Consider the following 22,869-nt stretch of genomic DNA (forward strand, 5'->3'; position numbering starts at 1 on the left):
CAGTATTCTTGCCTGGAGAATCCCAGGGATGGGGGAGCCTGGTGGGCTGCCGTCTATGGGGTTGCACAGAGTCGGACACGACTGAAGCAACTTAGCAGCAGCAGCACATGGCAACAGCAGTTCTTCATGCCCAACCCTGCTTCATTGGGCAATGAGATCCTTAAGGAAAACCAGCTTCCCGGGCTGTGAATTAGGCTGGAAAGTGCCTGAGCAAACACCCAAGGACTTGTCTCTTACTACTCTTCCCCCTAAAGCTTCACCCCTCCCCTCTATACTCCTCCCAACCTGGGCCACAGCACCTTGCTGAGGTGCCTAGAAGGCTGCACTCTCAGAAAGGAAGCTTGAATTGAGGAACCCAGCAACCAGGGACCTAGAGGCTAGGTTACTTTTCCAAGGTCCTGGTGGTCAGATGGTTGGACCACCATCTTTTGGGTGCACTAGGGACTTTGTTCACAAGCAAACCAGCCAAGAAAACCAGACCACACAGGTTTAAGTGGGGCCTCAATTAAGGGCACCCTGTCCAGCTGTCTGTTTCTACCCCCATCCAGTCCAGCAGTGGGACCCAAGCCTGCTCAGGTTCCAGGGGTGGGATAGCAGCCCAAGTCAAGGAGGTTGGAGGTAACGAAGCGGACATCCCTTTTCTTCTTTTACTTTTCTTTACTCTCCAGTTTTGTGCTTCTTGTCAGTGGGCAGCCGCCTGATTCAATTATGACATACACGTTACAGCATATCTCCTGCTTGAGGGATTCATTTACCACAGAGCTTATTTCAGAAGGCTGAGGAAAGTATCATCTGCTGAAAATCATGTCCATCGGGATTATCTTTAGAGATGCAGATGTTTTGTATCTGTGAAAGGAAGGAAGGAAGGAGATAATCCTTGTGAATTATCTATTACAGATATCATTTTATGTGTATATGTTGATATGCAGATTTCTGTGTAATTTGGAAGGATGAAAGGAAAAATATAATCCTTGTGGATTACCTATTACAGATACAGATTCCCGTGTATGTTAGTTGTGACCCTTTGAATCTATCCCTGCCCCTTTATCCCCTGCTTTTTGGGGATTGTTAGTGTTTGAATTCTCAGGGATTTTTTTGAGTTTTAAATGATTTTCCCTCATGTATTTAAAATTTTTTGCCAGTAGGGATATCATATTCTTTTGCCTTTCTTGTTCTCACTAACTTCACTTAGTTTATGATCCTCCAAGGTTCATCCTTGTAGTGACCGATGTCATAATTTCAGTGGTGGCTTTTCAGGGCTGAGGAATAGTCCACTGTACACAAGTACCACTTTTTCTTTAATCTGTCAGTGGACATTTGCTTGGATCTGTTTCTTGGCTCCTGTAAGTAGTGCTGGAGTGTGGGGGTGTATGTGTCTTTTTGAAATATATGGGCAGATGTGGGTATGTCAGACCCCAGGATTAGCTCCTTTGAAAGGTTTTTTTTTTTCCCCCTGGCATACAGATACTCTCCTTTCAGTGGCTGTTGCCAGTGTCCATCTCACTGACTGTCGGGTAGGGGAGGCAGCTGTTACATCTCTTTCCAGCTGTCTACTGCATTTATTGTCGGTGGACTTCTTAGAATGGCCATTCTGACAGTGTGATTGAATTTCTTGCTATTTTGATTGACTTTCCTCCTGTAATAATTAGAGATTCTGAGCATCTTGTCCTGCGGCTGTTTGGGAATTGTTTTTCTTCCTTAAATTGTGTGAAGAAAATGTCTTTGTTGCAACTGGCTTCTTAAAAGTCAGTTACGTTTGGAATTTTTTCTACAATACTCGCCCCAGGACCTTTCCTGAGGGCAGTTGTCATAAGCAACCTCACAGAACTTGTCAGTTGGAGTTGTCAGTAAGCAAGATGTTTTAAGTTGTAGTTACACGCAAAGGAAGCAGCACTGTTTCATGTCCAACTCTGGTTCTTCAGGCAAACTGAGCCTTCGGGAAAGTTGGCTTCTTGGGCTGAGAATTAGAGTGGAACTCACCTGAGCAAACACTCAATGCCTTGTGTCTCACTACTACTTTCTTCCCCTTAAGGCTTCACCCCTCCCTTTCAGACTCATCCCAACCTGGGGCACTGCTCCCTGCTGAAACACCTAAGAGGCTGCACTCTCAGAAAAGAGGCTTCAGCTAGAGACCCCAGCACCAGCGGACCTGGAGGCCAGGTGACTTTTCAAAAGTTCTCGTGGTCAGAGGCTCAGGCTACCATTTTCGATGCACTAGGGTCTATGGTCCAAGCTAGGGAAAACCAGATAGTACAGGTTTAAGAGGGGGCTCAAAATTAAGGATACCTGGCCCTACTGTGTCAGCCCCTCTCCAGTCCAGTCATGGGACCCAAGTCTGCTCAGGGTCCAGGTATGGCAAACAGCACATGTTGGGGAGATCAGAGGGAATAAAAGAGGCATCACTCTTTTCTGTTCTTTAACCTCATGCTGAAACAATGTAGCCCTATATTTGATTTGCAGTTTTGTCCTTATTGTCAGTATACAGGCTCCTTATTCTGTTATGCCATATACATACCGCATATCTGTTCTTTTTTCAATTATTTGCCAGAGAGGTTATTAAACAAGGTCCAATAAGCTCCCTGTGCTGAACATTATGTCCTTCTGAAGAATCTATTCTGATTCTATGGGACCCAAGGGCTAAAGCCCACTGGAATCCTCTTTCCATGAAGTCTCCAGGCAAGAACAGGCCTCTACGTAGACCCTCAGCTCGTGTGTGACTATGAGGCCTTGAGGCAGACTTTCAGCTCCTTGTGTCCATGACACCTCCAGGCAGACGCTCAGCTCGTCTCTCTAGAGGCCTCTAAGCAGATGCTTAGCTCGTGTCTGACTATAGGGCTTGTATGAAGACTCTCAGTTAGGGTGTATCTAGAGGGCTCAAGGCTGAGGCTCCTCTTGTGTCTATGAGGTGGATGCTCAGTTCCTGTCTCTCTAGAGGCCTCAAGGCTGACGTTCAGCTCATGTGAGACCATGGGCATCTAGAAAGACTCTCAGCTCTTATCTACATCTTGTCCTATGGCTCTTTGGATTCTTTTTATCTCTTTTCTTTTTATTAAAGGTTGTGAGGAAAACTGACCTCTTAAATTGGCTTTTTGAAAGTCAGTTGTGTTTGGAATTCCTTTCTGCAATACCTGTGACAGGACCTTTTTCTGATAGCAGCTGTCATTAACTGCCCCACAGGCCTTTTGAACTGGAGGTGCCAGTAACCGCTGATACACAAGTTGTAGTTTCAGAAAATGGCCACAAGGTGGCAGCACCTCTTCATGCCCAACTCTGGTTCCACCTGCAACCAGAGCCTTAGGGAAAGTAGGCTTCCTGGGTCGTGAATTTGGGTGGAATGTGCCTGAGCAAACACCCAAGGGCTTGTATCTCAAGACTCCTTCCCCGGTGAAGCTTTACCCCTCCCCTCTAGGCTCATGCATACCTGAGGCACCACTCCCTGCTGAGGTGCCTAGGAGGCTGCACTCTCAGGAAGAAGTCTTGAACTGGGGACCCCAGCACCAGGGCGCTGGGGTCTGGGTGATTTTCCATGTTCCTCCAAGTCAGAGGGTCAGGCCATTAGGATTTGGGTTCACTAGGATTCTGGCCCCAGCCAGGGCAAACCAGACAGTACAGGTTTAAGAGGGGTTATCTAAGATGGGCACCCTGCTCAGCTGTCTCGACCCCACCCCAATCCAGCCCTGGAACTGAAGCCAACTCAGGTTCCACGATTCAGATAGCATCCTAAGTCAAGCAGGTTTCATGGAACAAACTAGGTATTGCTTTCCTTTCATTTAATTTCAGGCTGATGCTATGTTGAAGTCTAGTTGGTCTGCAGTTTTGTCCTTGTCTACTCGTGTATGTCTCTGAGGGCTCTCAGCAGGTGCTTAGCTCGTGTGTGTCTGTGAGCCCCCTAGGCCGATGCTCAGCTTGTGTCTGTGAGGCCCCAGGCCGTGCACACAGCTCGTGTGAGTCTATGTGGCCTCTAGACAGATGCTCAGCTCATGTGTCCAAAATCGAGCCTGTCAGCTCTTAACACACAGAAAGGACACACAAAACATCATTACTGGCTGAACTAGCTATCGAATTACATATACTTACCCTACAAACAAAATTGAGTCCTTTGACTCTAGAAGATTGTCGTTTCCTTGTCCCAACTGCCAAGTGCTGGGGGTAGCCAGTGCCACTTCAGGGAAGCAGAGGTGGATTCTAGAACAGGATCCAACCGAACTTCTTTACAAACAGAAACAGCTTTACAACATAGCAAAGCCCCTTATAGTTACCAAAAGGGAAAGGTGGCGCACAGTGAGAAACGAGCTGGTGGAGATGTACATACACACACTACTCTTTGAAATAATCAATGAGGACCCCTAGTCACATCGCATAATAAACTCTATGGAAAGAGAACCCAAAAAGGACGTGTACATACCTATGCACAAGTGAATCATATTGCTGTCCACCTAAAACTAAAAAACAAAAACACCACCCTCTTATAACCATGGGTTCTGGGAAACAAACTCACTCAGGACAATGCAGATAGTGGAGTACAGTTTATTATACTGGCGGGCCCAAGGCAGAGTCTCCTCTTATCCAAGGACCCAGACCAGTTTTTGTGAAAACCTTATACCCTAAGCATATGTGCCCAAACCCACCTCCCTAAATTCCCTGAAACTAGTCTGAACAAAGGAAAAAGAAAGATACAATCAAAGTTAACCCGTAATTCATATGCCTTAAGCCTATGTAGTTAACAGTGGACAATTATCAATAGGCTTGTGGTCATACCAATAAAGCATAATGGAATGTATGATTCTATTCGGTTACACAGATAATTAGGGTATTCTTTTAGGTGATGGAGAGCCCTGGGGCTCTTCCATCCAGGGGGCCTGGTTTTCCAGTTGGTATGGCGTTTCCATAGATAGTGGGCATACAGCTCAGAGTCCACAGTCCGACCCAAGATGGAGTCCTGCTTTCAAGATAGAGCCTGTTCTGTATCTTCCTTCATTCCCCCCTCTTGATGCTCTTAACTCATAGTATGAGCATCATTCATAAGGATATATTGCACCCTGGCTCTCCGACTGCCAATTTGGGAGAACGACCCCAACCTTTGGTTTACAAAGTTCATAATACATTGTAAAATGCAGGGTCCACAGAGTAGAACTATCAAGGCAACTATAACAGTGGTAAATATAGTTTTTCGCCAGTCACCCTTCACCCAAGATAGTACCGAAGTCCAGAAAGGAATGTTTTCATTTGACATTGTTTTTACCTGGTTTTTCATGATGTCGAAAGCAGCTGATACATTGCCAGATGAATCAGGAATGTATACACAGCATTCAACCTTAACTATAGCACAGGTCCCTCCTTGAGCAGCTGTGAGCATGTGCAAAACCATTTTATTTGAATTACCGCTTCTGTTACTTTTATGAACTGGTGTTTACACAATATGTGAGTGACCCCGTGACCTGAGTCTATTGACTGTTAGGTCTGGCTAAAACCAAGAGAGCAGGGAGAGATTATGATTGACAAGAGAAAGCAAAGTCTCTTTTTGTTGTCCCAGAAAATGCAGAGTGGTTTAAAATTTCTTTGGCAGAGTGGTGACACCCACCAGGGAACTCCATCCATCACAGGAAGAAGCATAGCCCCGCGTACCCAACAGTTGGAGGTATTGTGGAAGTCCATGTAGGAATGTGCACGTTGAGACCAAGCAGCAGGAGTTGATTATGTGGCTTCATCCTCAAGGGGCTCGTCTGGGATCTTCTTTCCTTCTTCTTATGGATGATCTTGGTCTCTCGACGGTCAGCGGGGTCCCTCTGTGCAGTCCACTCAGCATTTTCTGGGTCTGTGTGGTATGTTCACTTCACCCTCATATGATGGATCCAAGGGGCAGTACCTGCAACTTTAACTGCAGTAGGGGTAATTAGAATAACAGTATAAGGGCCCTTCCACTGAGGGGCTAGTGAATCACATTTCCAATCTTTGACCCACATTTGGTCACCAAGAGTAAACTCATGAATCTCTTCCCCAAGGGGGAATGGCACCCTTTCTTGTACAGACTTAGTTACCTGATTTATTACCTTACCCAGTTCTATCTGCTGCGAAATCCTATCCCGCCCTTACCTGAGGCAAATTTGTTGACACCCGTATTATTATGGGAGGGGGCCTCACATACGCAATTTCGTGTGGAGAACAGCCTTGGGACTGCGGGGTCATCCTGAGTCTGAGCAGAGCCGTCGGAAGCAAGTCCACCCAGGAGCAGTCAGTCTCTATGATCCACTTGGAGAGTGCCTCTGTAAGTGTCCGGTTGGTCCGTGCCACCACCCCAGAACTCTGTGTGCAGTTTCTGTTTGATGCTTAAAGTTTTGCTTACTTCTTGTACTATATCAGCTACGAAATCCGGACCATTGTCTGATCCAGTGCTGGAAGGAAATCCAAATCTGGGAACTATTTCCCTAAGCAGGCACAGGGCTACTTCTGATGCTCTTTCAGTCCAGGTAGGAAAAGCTTCTACCCATCCCTATAACGTACATACCATGACCAGCAGGTAACAGTAGTGTTGGTGAGGTTTCATTTCAGTGAAGTCCACTCCCAGGTGTTCAAAGGGCAGCGTGCCTTTCAGCTGAATCCCCAGAGGTTTTTGTCTGTGCTGAGAGGCAGCATTGACCTGTGAACAAGCAGTGCAGTTCTGAGATTCTGTCCTACATAGGGAAGAGGTGGGGAATCAAGAAATATTTTCAAATTAGTTCTTTCAGTTTAACATGGCCTAGGTGGGTCGCTTGGTGTATTTGGCTTACCAGAGTGGGTACCAGCTCCTCCGGTACCAATAATTTGCCACTTGGCAATTCCCACAATCCCTTTTCAGTTTTGATGGCCCCTTCCGCTTTGGCTAGTTGGTTTTAGGCTTCGCTGTATTTTGGAGACTCCAGCGTTAGCTTAGGCAGCTCCACCAACATGAGAACTTTAATAGGGGACTCACTTGTCACCCCCAAGCCCTCGGCTGCTTGTTTAGCGGTCCATCTGCCAGTATGTTCCCTTGAGCCTGGGGGGTATCCTCTTTTTGATGTCCTCAGCAGTATATGACTGATGTCGACAGCCATTTATGGGGGTCCCCTTGCAGGGGAGTGTTGATCGAATACAGGACTTTTATCATCAAATCTTGGCCCAAATTTAGCTTGGTTGCCTCCCAGACTAGTAAGGCAACCACCGCAATTGCCTGTAAGCATCCTGGCCACCCAGTGGCAACACTGTCCGGCCATTTCAGGAGATAAGCCACGGGTCTGTCCCATGTCACCACAACACTCCCATAGCCACCTTGTCCTTTTCAGTCACGTAAAGAGTAAACGGCTTAGCAAGGTCTGGCAGGCCCAAGGCGAGTGCTGACGTAATTGCACCAGGTTTGAGTTCTATTACCACTGGGACTTGTTTTGCAAGCCTGGGGTGGGAGGGCGGGTGGATTGTCTTCTGCCCAGACCTCAGGGAATATGTTGACTTAACTCTTTCTCTACACTGTTTAGCCCGGCCGATTTCCCTTCTGGGAGATCATGCAGCCTCCATTCATCTTGAGGCGTTACCGAGAGAAAGAGTAAATAGGTGGTTGAGCCCACTTGAAGAGTAGGTCTTTCGTGGGGGGACAGGTCACTTCTGCCCCCAATTTACACAGCAAGTCTCTTCCCAACAAAGGTACTGGGCATTCAGGGATGTATAAAAATTCATGAATCACTTGGTGCCCCGCCCATCTGACATTTTTGGGGTAGGCTTGAGACGCAAAGGCTGCATGTAATCACCATCTGAGACCCAGCAGCCTCTGTCTGATTCCAGGGTCTCCTTTCCCCTTCCAGTCAGTCCTCACGGGAGAGGCAGGTATAGCTTGGGTGGTTCGGCTGAGCCAGATCCTGGAAGTGTTGGCCAGAGGCTTCTGCCACCGGGATTGGAGCCTGCGGAGGGGGTGGCTTGACGACCTCCGGCAGAGCTGGCAGAGGAGCAGTGGCTGTTGCAGGACTTCACCTGGCCCTGGACTGGGCATTAAGGCAGCCTCCAGTCCTAGTGGAGCACTGGGCCGGTGGGCGCGTCGTCATCCAGTATGGGGGTGGGGGGCAGGTCATCTTCATCCAAATCCTGCCAGATCCCAGAGAGAGAAGGGGGATTGGTGTGCCTTCACCTGCCAGTCAGCACAGCTGAACCAGAAACCACGTGGTCCAAGACTGTTTCTCCCTTAAAGTCCATTCTGTCTTGGTGGGCTTGATCAGGTGCGGATGAAAACACAGATGGGTTAAATACCCCATTGTCCCAAGCCGTCTCCAGAAGAGCCTCTTCATACTCACTTATGTATCTCCCTCCTTCTAGCCCGACAATTCCGAGGGGGGTCAAGAATTTCACAGCAGATGGGATACCTCCTGGGGGAGGGGAGAATATGAGCATACAAGGACCAGTTTCTTTTCCTAAAAATCCCCTGGGGATCACTTGGTAATAATTCCCCCCCAGATGGCACACCTCCTAAATGACCTTCATAAATTCCCTTCCTAAGCCCTAGCATGCTCGTCGACCTATGTACCAAGAAATGGCTGCCTGCCTATTCCAGGCCCCTGTGGATCCGTGCCCCTTCTAGTCCCTCCCGGGGGGTGATCAGGCCCCCTCTTCCACCCTGCCGGGTGGGTTCCTCCTCACCTGAGCACTCAGTTCCCCTGCTGCTGTCCACTACCTGCTAAGGTGAAAGTTCCCAGCGTTGAGATGCAGAATCCTTCCAGAAGGGCAAGGCACCTTCCGCCCTCTAGAAGATTCAAGCCGCAAAGCCTCGGAGTCGTCCCAAATGGAACTTGTCTCAAAGTGAGGAGTTTCCCGGCCAATGCACCAAATGTAGCCACGCCTTCCGGGAAACAAACTCACTCAGAAGGACAATGCAGATAGTGGAATGCAGTTTATTACGCCGGCAGGCCCACTTTTTGTGAAAACCTTATGTACCCTAAGCGTACGTGCCCCCTCCCCCAAGTTCTCTGAAACTAGTCTGAACAAAGGAGAAAGATACAATCAAAGCTAACCCGTGATTCATATGCCTTAAGTCTAGGCAGTTAACAGTGGACAGTTACCAACAGGCTTGTGGTCATACCCCAATAAGAACAGAATGTATGATTCTATTCGGTTACACAGATAATTAGAGGATTCTTTTAGGTGATGGAAAGCCCTGGGGCTCTTCCTTCCAGGGGCCTGGTTTTCCACTTGGTAGGTTGTTTCCATAGATACTGGGGTATAGCTCAAAGTCCACAGTTCGGCTCAAGATGGAGTCCTGCTTTCAAGACAAAGCCTGTTCTGTTTCTTCCTTCAACCCTACACCATTGTAAGTCACCTATACACCAATACAAAATACAAATTATAAAAAGAGAATTCTGACTCTATTCCCCTCAGGCCTTGGTGAGCTGGGCTGCTGTCACATCCCTGAAGCCTGGGCAGGCTGGTTTCCCAAGGATGGACTGTCACGGGGCTGACAGAGCTGGGGAGGATGTGCCAGACAATGAGCCCTGCCCCATGGACCTAGCCAGCCTCTTCCCCTCTGCATCAGCCCACAACCTCCAGATCCAGGAGGACCCTCCTGCAGTGAAACTACGCCTACTGCACCCAAAGGATGTGGAGCCTCTGGGCTGGAAGAGCTCTGATAAGCCCCATGGGCTCCATGTCTCCTGGTGGTGGGGTTCCCACCTCCAGCCTCCTTCCTTAGGGTCGCCCCACCTATGGATGAAAGCACCTTCCCCAGAGGGGTGGTGCAAGAACTGGGATGTGTCCAGGGGATGGGATAAGAAAGGAAGAAGGGATGGGATACAAGCCTTGGGTGTTTCTTCTGGCACATTCCTGACAGTCCAGGAACAGGACTTTCCCCAAGGCTCTGATTCCCCCAGGAACCAGAGTTGGTTATAAAGATATGCTCCCATCCTGTGGCTATTTTGCATAGCAACAACTTTAAAACCAAAGCTCAAGAGCACTTAATATTCATAAGGCCTGAGGGGCTGTAAGTAAAAAAATCACCTGCCCTAAAGAAATATTCTAGGCAAGTCATCGGAAAACGGAAAACTATTAAATATAGGTCAGGGTTCAAGAAGTCAACTTCAATAAGTTTAACTCACATTGTTTAAAAAAATCACATGAAAAGATGTCAGCATCATTAATATGAGAAAAATGCAAATCAAAACTTCAATGACGTATCACCTCACACAGGTGAGAGTGGCCATAGGCAGAAACTCTACGAACAATAAATGCTGGAGAGGGTGTAGAGCCGAGGGAACCCCCTCACACTGATTCTGGGACTGGAAATTGGGAGCAGCCACTGTGGAGGACAGGGGGCAGGCTCCTTCGCATGAAGGTGAGCATGAAATTAAAAGACTCCCTAACACCATACACAAAAATAAACGGCAAATAGATTTAAAAGGTCTAAATAAAAGGACAGATACAATGGAACTCCTCAGGAAAAAAAGCAGAATGCAGTTTTGACACGAAGTGCAGCAAGTTCTGTTTTGATTCACCACTTAGAATCAGGACAAATAAAAATAAACAAATGGGACCTAACAGACCTTAAAAACATTTGCATAGCTAAGGAAACCAGGGAATTTATCTCCACACATACAAACTCATAAAGCTCAATATAAAAAATCAATCCAATAAAACATTTCTAAAAATCTAAATACACATTTCTCCAGAAAAGGCATAGAGATGGCCATAAACTACGAGAAAAGATTGTCAGCATAATTAAGTTCTTCAGTCACTCAGTCATGTCCAACTCTTTGTGACCCCACGGACTGCAGCACACCAGGCTTCTCTGTCCATTACCAACTCCCAGAGCTTACTCAAACTCATGTCCATTGAGTCGGTGATGCTATCCAGCCATTTCATCCTGTTAGGTAGAACAGGGAAAAGGAGTCCAAAAGGGCAGTGGCTACAACACAAGAAAGGGAAAAGCCCTTGAAAATGAAACAAAAGGTCCGAGGACCGAAGTGAGGACCTCAGGTAAAACAACACTCCAGGCTGGCCCAATTTACATGGGACAGGCCCAGGGAGAGATGAACATATAAATAGAGGAGCCAGAGCCATCTCCTCTCTCTCTCTCTCTCTCTTTCCCCCTATCCCCCCCCCACCCCCGCGCCCTGGGGCGCTCTTCTCGTCTCTTTAGACCGACGTGCCCTCATGCCTCAAAGATGGATTTTTGTGCTATCTTCTAAATAAAATAGAGCTGTAACACTGATTTGTCTAAGAGCTATGACATGGTCCATTCGAGACCTGAGAGCTATAACACGGTCTATCCAAGACCTGAGAGCTGTGACACACCAAGGGGGCTTTAATGTCCGTCACTCCAAATCTTTGTTGTGACGAGACAAAGAATCGAGGCACATACACTCGTGTGACATATACAATGGGCTATTACTCAGACTTGAAAAAACCCATGAAATTATCCCAGTGGTTCCCACAAGGAGGAGCTTTGGAGGATCATAAACTAAGGAAGTCAGCAACAGAGGAAGAAAATAACAGATACTGTCCCTTATAGGCAAAAAAAAAAAAAAAAAAAAAAGGTCCACAGAAGTATTTTATGATATAAAAAGAGACTCTGAGATTCAAACACAAAGAATTTAAAAAAAAAAAAGAACAGGCCAGGGATGAATCAGGAGGTCAGTACTAACATACAGACAGGAAGCTGTAGTTGTAATAGATAATCTGGAAAGATTATCTCCTTCCTTCTTTCCCTCTACATAGGCACTAAATTCTGTATCTCTAACCCACAGAAATATGTACCTGTACTAGGTAAGCTACAAGGCTTATATCCTGCCTTCTTTCCTTCCTACCATATAGGCAGAAACATTTATCTCTAACATATACATGGAAATCTGCAGCTGTAATAGATAATCCACAAGGACTCTTTCCTTTTTTCCTTACACATGTACACAACATCTATACCTCTAATAAATGTCTCACAGGGATCTGATGTTCAGCACTGAGAACTTTACTCGACCTTGTTCAATAACCTCTACGGCAAAAGAATCCGAAAAAGTACAAATATGCTGTATGTATACGTCATAACTGAATCAGTCCATTGTACACTGAGGACAAACACAAAAGGCAAATCAAACTATACTTTAAAATAGCATTGGCATGAGAGTAAAGAACAGAACAGGAATGAAAAGTAAAGCCTAGTTTATGCCCACTGACCTCCATAATTTGGGATTGTATGGATCCCTGGAACCTGGGTGGTGTTGAGTCCCATGGCTGGATTGGGGCCAGCAGAGTGCCCTTCATGAGGCACCTCTTAAACCTGTTTTGCCTGGTTTTCCCTGGCTGTGACCAGAATCCAGAGTGTACCCAAAAGATGGTGGCCTGACCCTCAGGCCTAGGGGACCAAGTGAAGTCACCAAGTATTCAGGTCCCCAGCTGAGGCCTCCTTCCTGAGAGTGCAGCCTCCTAGGCCCCTCAGCAGGAAGCAGTACCCCAGGGTGGGATGAGTCTGGGCGGAGGGGGCGGGGCGGAGGGGGGGCGGGTAGAGTTTTTGGGGAAGAAATATTGAGACTTAAGCCCTTGGGAGTTTGCTCAGGCACCGTCCACTCTAATTCAGAGCCCAGGAAGCCGTCTTTCCCCAAGGCTCTGGTTGCATGTGGAATCACTGCTGCTGCTGCTAAGTCACTTCAGTCGTGTCTGACTCTGTGTGACCCCATAGAGGGCAGCCCACCAGGCTCCCCCGTCCCTGGGATTCTCCAGGCAAGAACACTGGAGTGGGTTGCCATTTCCTTCTCCAATGCATGAAAGTGAAAAGTGAAAGGGAAGTCGCTCAGTTGTGTCCGACTCTTCGCGACCTCATGGACCGCAGCCTACCAGGCTCCTCTGTCCATGGGATTTTCCAGGCAAGAGTCCTGGAGTGGGGTGCCATCGCTTTCTCCGTGTGGAATCACAGTTGAGCACAAATAAGTGCTGCCTCCTTGTGGACAGTTCCTATAACTACATGTTGGCCATGATTGCTTCCCAGCAACTCCAATTCACAAGACCTGTGGGGCTCTCAGTGACAGATGCCCTCAGGAAAAGCCCTGCGGCTGGTATTCTAGAAATAAATTCCAAACACAACTGACTATCAAGAACAGATAAAATGTGCCTCACACCCTTTAAGGAAAAAAATATAAAATAAAAGACCCAAATCACCCAGGACAAGATGCTCAACCTGTGATTACCATAGGAATCCCAATCATAAATGACAACAAATGATCAATTACCATCTGACAGAGTGGCCACCCTGACTGTATGCAAACAGTAAATGGGGGAGAGCGCCGGGAGATGATGGAACATGTTCCACTGGAACCCTGGAACTGTTGCCAATGGAACTGGCAACAGCCCCTAGAAAAGACAGCCTCCACAGGCAACAGTGAAAAATTTCCAAAGCACAAAGTCTAGGGTTTCAATACCCACACTTGAGCCTATATTACAAAAAAACCCATCATCCAAATGACACAGGCACCCCAGCGTTTACTGCAGGGCTACTTCCAATAGCCAAGACAGACCAAAGAAACATTCCATTGAAAGATTAAATCTTAAAGAAATGTGGTACATATATACCTTAGGCTCTTACTCAGACATGAAAAACCGTCATGAAATTATGCCACTGATCCAAACAAAGTTGGATGTTAGAGGATCATATGTTTAGTGTAGTCAGCAACATAGAAAAAACATAGCAGATGATGTCCCTTCTCCACAAAAATAAGACATACAGGGGAAACAATTAACCACACAACAGAAGACCCTAAGATTCAAACACAAAGCTTTTGGGAAAAAAAGAGGGAAGGGCCAGGTATGAATTAGAAGTACTAATGTGTGCACAGAAATCAGTATCTGTAATCCACAAGAGTTCTCCTTCCTTCCTTCCTTCCACATGTGTACTGAAATCTGTCTCTAACATACCCACAGAAATCTTTACTAGGTAATTCACAAGGATTATCTGTCTTCTTCCTCCTTTTTCTTTCTTTTCCTCCAAGCACATAGACAAAAAAATACTTATCTCTAACATATACATAGAAATCTGTAGCTGTAATAGATAATCCAAAAGGACTATCTCCTTCGTTTCTTGCATATATACAAAATAAATCTGTATCTCTAATAAATACTCCACAAAGATTTGATCACTGAGAAATTTACTCCACCTTGTTCAATAACCTCTATGGCAAAAAAAAGTTAAGTACAAATATGCTACATGCATATGTCATAACTAGTCCATTGTACACAGCAGGCAAGCACAAAACTGCAAATCAACTATACTTCAATATACCATTGGCTTGAGATTAAAGGAAAGAAAAGTAATGCCTAGTTTAGTCCCTCCAACCTCCCTGACTTGGGATGCTATCTGACCCCCGGAACCTGAGTAGGCTTGAGTCCTAGAGCTGGACTAGGGTGGGGCTGACACAGTCAGGCAGGGTGCCCTGCCTTGAGACCTCTCTTAAACCTGTACTGTCTGCTTTTCTCTGTCTGGGACCAGAATCCCTAGTGCACCCCAACGATGGTGGCCTGGCTCTCTGGCCTCGAGGGCCAGGGTAAAGTCACCAAGTATCCAGGGATCTGGTGCTGGGACTCCAGCTGAAGCCTCGTTCCTGAGAGAGCAGCCTCCTAGGCACCTCGGCAGGGAGCGGTGCCCCAGGTAGACACGAGTCTGGAGGGGAGAAGTAAAGCTTTAGGGGGAAGAAGTAGTGATATTTAAGCCCTTGGGTGTTTGCTCAGGCACTGCTGCTGCTACTGCTGCTAAGTCGCTTCAGTCGTGTCCGACTCTGTGCAACCCCATAGGCGGCAGCCCACCAGGCTCCCCCGTCCCTGGGATTCTCCAGGCAAGAACACTGGAGTGGGTTGCCATTTCCTTCTCCAGTGCGTGAAAGTGAAAAGTGAAAGGGAAGTCACTCAGTCGTGTCCGACTCTTCGCGACCCCATGGACTGCAGCCTACCAGGCTCCTCTGTCCATGGGATTTTTCCAGGCAAGTGTACTGGAGTGGGGTGCCATTGCCTTCTCATTCCACTCTAATTCCCAGCCCAGGAAGCCAACTATTCCTAAAACTCTCATTTCTACCCGAGTTGTGTATGAAGAAGTGCTGCCACCTTGTGGTCATTTCCTGTAACTGCAACTTGACCACTGGTGCTGAGTGGCATCTCCACTCCAGTTCACAAGACCTGGAGGGCTGTTAACAACTGCCCTCAGGAAAGGTCCTGCAGCCAGTTTTGCAGAAATAAATTCCAGAAATAGCCAAATTTCAAGAAGCCAGCGGCAACAGGTAAATTTTCCTCACACCCTTTAAGGGGAAAAAAAATATGCAAACGGCCACAGGACAAGTTGCTCAGCATCCCTAAATATTACGGGAGAAATGCCAATCAAAATGACAAGAAGAAATCATACCCCATCTAACAGAATCACTAACCGGTCTGCAAACAGTTAATGGGGGAGAGAGCCGGGAGATGATGGATTACCCCTACAGGCTTCCGTGGGAATAGACATTGGAAACAGCCCCTTGAAGGGACACCCTCCACAGGCCAGAACAAAAAATTTCAAGAGAATTAAACCTAAGATTTTAACATCAACACCTGGCCTATATTACGAAAAAAACATCATTCAAAATGACACACATATATACCCCAACATTCACTGCAGTGCTACCTCCAGTACTCAAGATACAGACCCAAGAAGTCCATGTATAGGTTAAATCTTAAAGAAATGTGGTACACATCTATAATGGGCTATTACTCAGACATAAAAAAACCACTGAAATTATAAAGTTATGCCAATTTTTCCCACAAGGATGGACCTTCAAGGATCATACGCTAAGTAAGTCAGCAGCAGCGGAAGAAAACAGCAGGTGATATCCTTTCTAGGCAAAATAAAAGAAAGAGATACAGGGGAAATAATTTACAGCACAAAGAGAGACTCTGAGATTCAAATGCAAATGTGTATCTGATTTAGATAATCCACAAGGATTATCTCCTGACTTCCTTAAATGCACAGAGTCACAGAAATATTTTTCTCTAATATATATAAAAATCTGTCACTGTAATAGATATTCCACAAGGACCTGATGTTCAGCACAGAGAAGTGTACTCAACCTTGTTCAATATACTATGTCAAAAGAGTAAAAAAGAGTGCAAATGTGCCTTAAATATATTTCATAACTTAATCAGTTGGCTGGACACGGAGAAGCACAAAACTGCAAGTTGGCTATACTTCAAAAGAGCATTGGCATGAGATTAAAGAAAAGAAAGGGAAAGAAAAGTAATGGCTATTTTATTCCCTCTGACCTCCCTGACTTGGGCTGCTCTCCCATTCCTGGAGCTTAAGTAGGCTTGTGTTTGATGTCTGACTTGGGTTGGGGTCCAGGCACCCAGGTTATGACAATGAAAATTTTAACAGAGATGGGTGACCCTATGATTTTTGCCCCACTAGGTACAATGGCCAACACAGGGAAGCAAGTTAATTATGAATAGAAACAGAGGATGGGGCACATGTACACAATGCAATATTTCCAACCATGAATAAGTAAGAAACAATGCCAAGTCCAGCTTCAGCAAAGAAAGTAGAGATGATCATCCCAAGTGTAGTAAGGGAGCCAAGGACAGGCAAGTATCCTATGATATCACTTCCAGGTGTAAGCTAAAGATGGATACAAATGAGCTTATTGCCTGAGACACAGCCTCGCAGACTTAGAAAGGAAACTTCTAGTCAGCAGGAAATAAAGATGTGGGGCATGGAGAAATGAGCTGCTTCAGACTAAGCTATGCACACTACTATTGATAAGGTAAGTGACCGGGACCCACCGTGTACCACAAGGAAACTCACTCCATGCTCTGCGATAACCTATAAAGAAAACATCCCAACAAATCATATCTACACCTATGTGGAAGTGAAACAAGCTGTAGTAGAAGGAAACAGAAAAACAAACCACCCACAAGATTGTAATTCACTGCACACTCAGTTCAAATGATGGGATGAAAACAGAAAGAACAAAAAAGACATTCTGACTCTGTTCCCCTCAGGATATACTGAGCTGGGCTGCTGTCACATCCCTGGAGCCTGACTGGTTTGGTTCCCAAGGCTGGAGCGTCCTGGGGCTGAGAGCGCTGGGAGCATGTAGCAGGCAGTGTGCCTCCAAAAAGGACCTTCTAAAAGCACCTGGTTGGGGACATCTGGAGAGCCCCCAACCTCCAGGTACATTTGGGATAAATTAAGAGACTTGAATTAACATATACACATTAATATACATCAAAGAGTTGATAAAAAGTACCTACTGAATAGCATAGAAAAGTTTATTGAACACACTGTAATCACCTATATGCAGAAAAGAAGGCTAGACTGAATAAATGTCTATGTATAACTAAACTGAGTTTCTATACATCTGAAACATACACAATATCAGAAATCCATTCTATTCCAATAGGAAATAACAAGGAAATTACATGGGGTTGGGGGGAAGAGTGTGGCATGAAGAAGTGCAGGCTCCCCCATCCCTGGGATTCTCCAGGCAAGAACACTGGAGTGGGTTGCCATTTCCTTCTCCAATACATAAAAGTGAAAAGTGAAAGTGAAGTCACTCAGTCCAACTCTTCGCGACCCCATGGACTGCAGCCTTCCAGGCTCCTCCATCCAGGGGATTTTCCAGGCAAGAATACTGGAGCTGGTTGCCATTTCCTTCTCCAGAAGAGTTGTGCTGCTGGGCAGTTAATATTCACAAGGATCCAGGTGGGTAGTAAAAAAACAGTTGCCCTCAGGAAATGTCCTAGGGGTTATCACTGAAAAAGAATCCAAAACAAGGCAGGCATTAAAAAAGCCTATTTTAAGATGTAACTTTAACTCACACCCTTAAAAAAAAAATCTTATGAAACAATGTCAACATCGGTAAACATTAAAGAAAAGCAAATATAAACCACACCCAGATATCACATCACACTGGTCAGAATAACTATCGCCAAAATCTGCACAAATGATAAGTGCTGGAGAGAGTGTGGAGACAAAGGGAACACTCTTCCACCCAGGCTTGAAATGTAGATTCGTAACAGCCATTATGAAGGCTCTGTGAGGGCTCCTTCAACCATGAGAGGGGGAATGAAATTAGAAAACTCCTTAACACTCTACACAAAATAAACCCCCAACAGTATAAATACCTAAATGCAAAGACAGATACTATGAAATTATTGAGGAAAAAATATAAACAGAATATGATTTGACATACATACAGCAAACTCTTTGTGGCTCCACCTCTTAAAATAGTGGAAAATAAATCACAAATCAGAAAATGGGACCAAATTAACCATACAAGCATTTGTGTACCAAAAAAACACTAAAGGAGAGAGGACAGCCCTCAAAATAGGAAGAAACATTTGCAAAGAAAGATACCCACAAGGGATTCCTCTCTAAAACACAGAAACAGCTCGAGCAACTCAATATCAAAAATCAGTACAATCCAAGAAAGAAATGGACCAAAAATCAAAAAGGGTATTTATCCAAGGAAGGCCTACAGATTGCACTTGGGCACATGAAAAGGTGCTCAGCATCACTATTAGGAAAATGCAAATCAAAGTCCAATGAGCTAAGCACTCACATTGGTCAGAATGGTCATCTCAAACCATCTTAAGGAATAAAGGCTGGGACTTCACTGGTGAGCCAGTGAATGAGCCTGCTGATGCTGGGGACACAAATCCAATCCCTGGTCTGGGAAGATTCCACATAAATGGGGCAACTAAGCCCATGTGCCACAACTGTTGAGCCTGTGCCCTAGAGCCCTTGAACCACAACTACTGACCCCTTGCGATGCAACTACTGAAGCCTGGAGCTCTAGAGCCCAGTTTCTGCAATGAGAAGCCTCCCCAGTGAAACTATAGAGAGTAGCCCCTGCTTGCTGCAGACAGAGAAAGCCTGCGCTCAGCAACCAAGACCCAGTGCAACCAAAGAGAAATGAGTAAAATTATTTTTTATAAAGAATAAATGCTAGAAAAGATGTGGAAACAAGAGAACCCTCCTGCACTGTTGATCACAATGTACCTAGGTACATACAGTAGGGATAACGTATGAAGGTTCATTTCAAAAATAACATAGAATACTTTAGGACCCAGCAATTCCATGCCTGGGCATACATCTGGAGTAATTCCAAAATGCAAATCAAAATTATAATGAGGTATTTCTTCACATGGTTCACAATCATCATTGTCCAAAAGTCGACAAACAATAAATGCTAGAGAAAGTGTAGGGGAAAGGGAATCATCCTACACTCTTCACGAAAAGGTAAATTAGTAAAAGCGACTGTGGAGAATGGCGTGCAGGTTTTATAAGAAGTGATAATGAGAATGCAACTACAGTACTCCCTGATGCATACACAAAAGCAAACTCCAAATAGATTAAAGATCTAAAGAAAAGGATGGATACAGTGAAACTCCTGAGGAAAAGAGAACACATTTTGACAAAAAATGCAGCAAGTCCTTTTTTGACACATCTCTTAGAATCATGAAAAGTAAAACCAAAATAAATAAATGGGACCTAATTCTCCTTAAAAGTATTAGCACAACACAGGAAACCAGAAACACGACAAACAGACAAACCTCATAATGGAAATAATATTTGCAAACAAAGACACTCACAAGGAATTTACCTACGAGATGTACAACCAGTTTATGCACCTCAACATCAGTGGAAAAAACCCAGTGAAATAGGGGCACAAGGTTTAAGTGGACATTTTCCCAAAGAAGACATAGAGGTGGTCCAGGGAGCACATGAAAAGATGCTCAGCATCCATAAGTATTATAGAACTGTGGATCAGAGGTACAATGTGGGATCACCTCACAAGGGTCAGAATGATCAGCATCAAAAAATCTACAACAATAGATGCTGGAAAGGGAATGGAAGAAAAAGAACCCTCCTCCCTGTTGGTGGGAATGAAAGTCAGTAAATCCACGAAGGAGAAAAGAAGAAAGGTTCATTAAAAACTAAGGAGAGAAGTACCACAGGACCTGGCAATCCCATTCCTGGACATAGATTCAGAGAAAACCGTTACTTTAAAAGACAGTGAACTCAAATAAACTGGAATGGGTGAATTTAACTTAGATGACCATTATATCTACTACTGTGGGCAGGAATCCCTCAGAAGAAATGGAGTAGCCATCATGGTCAACGAAAGAGTCCGAAATGCAGTACTTGGATGCAATCTCAAAAACGACAGAATGATCTCTGTTCGTTTCCAAGGCAAATCATTCAATATCACAGTCATCCAAGCCTATGCCCCAACCAGTAACGCTGAAGAAGCTGAAGTTGAACGGTTCTATGAAGACCTACAAGACCTTTTAGAACTAACACCCAAAAAAGATGTCCTTTTCATTATAGGGGACTGGAATGCAAAAGTAGGAAGTCAAGAAACACCTGGAGTAACTGGCAAATTTGGCCTTGGAGTACAGAATGAAGCAGGGCAAAGGCTAATAGAGTTTTGCCAAGAGAATGCACTGGTCATAGCAAACACCCTCTTCCAACAACACAAGAGAAGACTCTACACATGGACATCACCAGATGGTCAACACCGAAATCAGATTGATTATATTTGCAGCCAAAGATGGAGAAGCTCTATACAGTCAACAAAAACAAGACCAGGAGCTGACTGTGGCTCAGATCATGAACTCCTTATTACCAAATTCAGACTCAAATTGAAGAAAATGGGAAAACCACTACACCATTCAGGTATGACCTAGATCAAATCGCTTATGATTATACAGCGGAAGTGAGAAATAGATTTAAGGAACTAGATCTGATAGAGTGCCTGATGAACTATGGATGGAGGTTCATGACATTGTATGGGAGACAGGGATCAAGACCATCCCCTTGGAAAAGAAATGCAAAAAAAGCAAAATGGCTGTCTGAGGAGGCCTTACAAATAGCTGTGAAAAGTGACATGAGGCAAGACAAGTATCATGTGATATCACTTAGTGCTGAATTCTAACAGATACAAATGAACTTCTTTAACAAACAGAAACGCCTCACAACATAGCAAAGCACCTTATAGTTACCAAAAGGGAAAGGTGATGGGCAGAGAGAAATGAGCTGATGGAGATGAACACGCGTGCACACGCACGCACACACACCCCCTTTATAAATAATCAGCGAGGACCCCTACTCAACACTGCATAATAAACCATATGGGAAAAGGACCCAAACAATGACACGTACACATCTATGCATAAGTGAATCATGTTGCTGTCCACCTAAAACAAAATCAGACCCCACAACACTGTAAGTCACCTACACACCAATACAAAATACAAATTACCAAGAGTGAATGTCAACTCTGTTCCCCTCAGGCCTTGGCGACCCAGGCTGCTGTCACATCCCTGAAGCCTGGGCAGGCTGGTTTCCCAAGGATGGACTGTCACAGGGCTGACGGAGCTGGGGAGGGCGTGCCAGCCAGTGAGCCCTGCCCCATGGCCCTGGTGAGCCTGTTCCCTTCTGCTGCAACCCATAGCCTCCAGATCCAGGTGGGTCCCCCTGCACTAAAACTACGCCTACTGTACCCAAAGGATGTGGAGCCTCTGGGCTGGAAGAGCTTTGAAAATCCCCATGGGCTCCATGTCTCCTGGTGTTGGGGTTCCCACCTCCAGCCTCCTTCCTTAGGGTCACCCCACCTATGGACGAAAGCACCCCCCTAGAGTGGTGTTGCAGCAACTGGGATGTGTCCAGGGGACAGGGGTAAGGCAGGAAGAAGGAATGGGACACAAGCCTTGGGTGTTTCTTTTGGCACTTTCCACCTTGACAATCTAGGAATAGGACTTTCCCCAAGGCTCTGGTTCCCCTAGGGAACAGAGTTGAGCATAAAGACATGCTGCCACCTTGTGGCCATTTCTCATAACAACAACTTTGAAACCATTGCTCATGGGCACTTAATACTCAAAAGGTCTGCGGGACTGTAGGTATAAGACACCCCCGTCAAGAAATGTCCTAGGCAAGGTCATAGGAAAATATCCAAAATATGGCACGCATTCAAGAAGCCAGTTTCAATAAGTTTAACTGACACTGTTTAAAAAAGACACATGAAAAGATGTCAACATCACCAAATGTGAGAGAAATGCAAATCAAAACTTCAATGAGGTATCTCCTCACACAGGTCAGAATGGCCATAGGCAGAAACTCTACAAACAATAAATGCTGGAGAGGGTGTAGAGCAAAGGGAACCCTCCTACACTGATTTAGGGAATGGAAATTGGAAACAGCCACTGTGGAGGACACTGGGCAGATTCCTTTGCAATGAAAATGAGAATGCAATTAGATGACTCCCTAACATACACAAAAATAAACTTCAAATAGATTAAAGGTCTAAATAAAAGGACAGATACTATGAAATTCTTAAGGAAAAAAGCAAAACACACTTTGACATAAAATGCAGCAAGTTCTTTTTTCATCTACCTCTTAGAATCAGGAAAAATAAACAAAAATAAACAAATGGGACATTTAATAAATGTTAAAAAAAAACATTTGCACAGCAAATGATACCACCAGTGATAGAAAAAGACAATCCTCAGAATGGAAAAAATTCTAGCAAACGAAGATCAGTTAGTTCACTCACTCAGTCGTGTCCAACTCTTTGCGACCCTATGGACTGCAGCATGCCAGGCTTCCTTGTCCTTCACCAGCTCCTGGAGCTTGCTCAAACTCATGTCCATTGAGTTGGTGATGCTATCCAATCACCTCATCCTCTGTCATCCCCTTCTCCTGCCTTCAATCTTTACCAGTATCAGGGTCTTTTCCAATGAGTCAGTTCTTTGCATCAGGTGGCCAAAGTATTAGAGTTTCAGCTTCAGCATCAGTCCTTCCAATGAATATTCAGGACTGATTTTCTTTAGGATTGTCTGGTTGGATCTCCTTGCAGTCCAAGAGTCTTCTCCAAC

At 45.3% G+C, this 22,869-nt stretch overlaps 1 long non-coding RNA gene across 1 annotated transcript; it reads right to left on the reverse strand.

The window, feature by feature from the left end:
- Positions 1-666: 666 nt before the first annotated feature.
- Positions 667-5,294, reverse strand: LOC138423378 (uncharacterized). The gene is made up of 3 exons (XR_011250253.1): positions 5,243-5,294; positions 4,078-4,185; positions 667-846 (listed from the first exon to the last, which is right to left on the reverse strand). It is a non-coding gene; the product is annotated as an uncharacterized lncRNA (long non-coding RNA).
- Positions 5,295-22,869: the final 17,575 nt, after the last annotated feature.

Source organism: Ovis canadensis, chromosome 18 (assembly GCF_042477335.2).
Source record: "Ovis canadensis isolate MfBH-ARS-UI-01 breed Bighorn chromosome 18, ARS-UI_OviCan_v2, whole genome shotgun sequence".
NCBI lineage: Eukaryota > Metazoa > Chordata > Mammalia > Artiodactyla > Bovidae > Ovis > Ovis canadensis.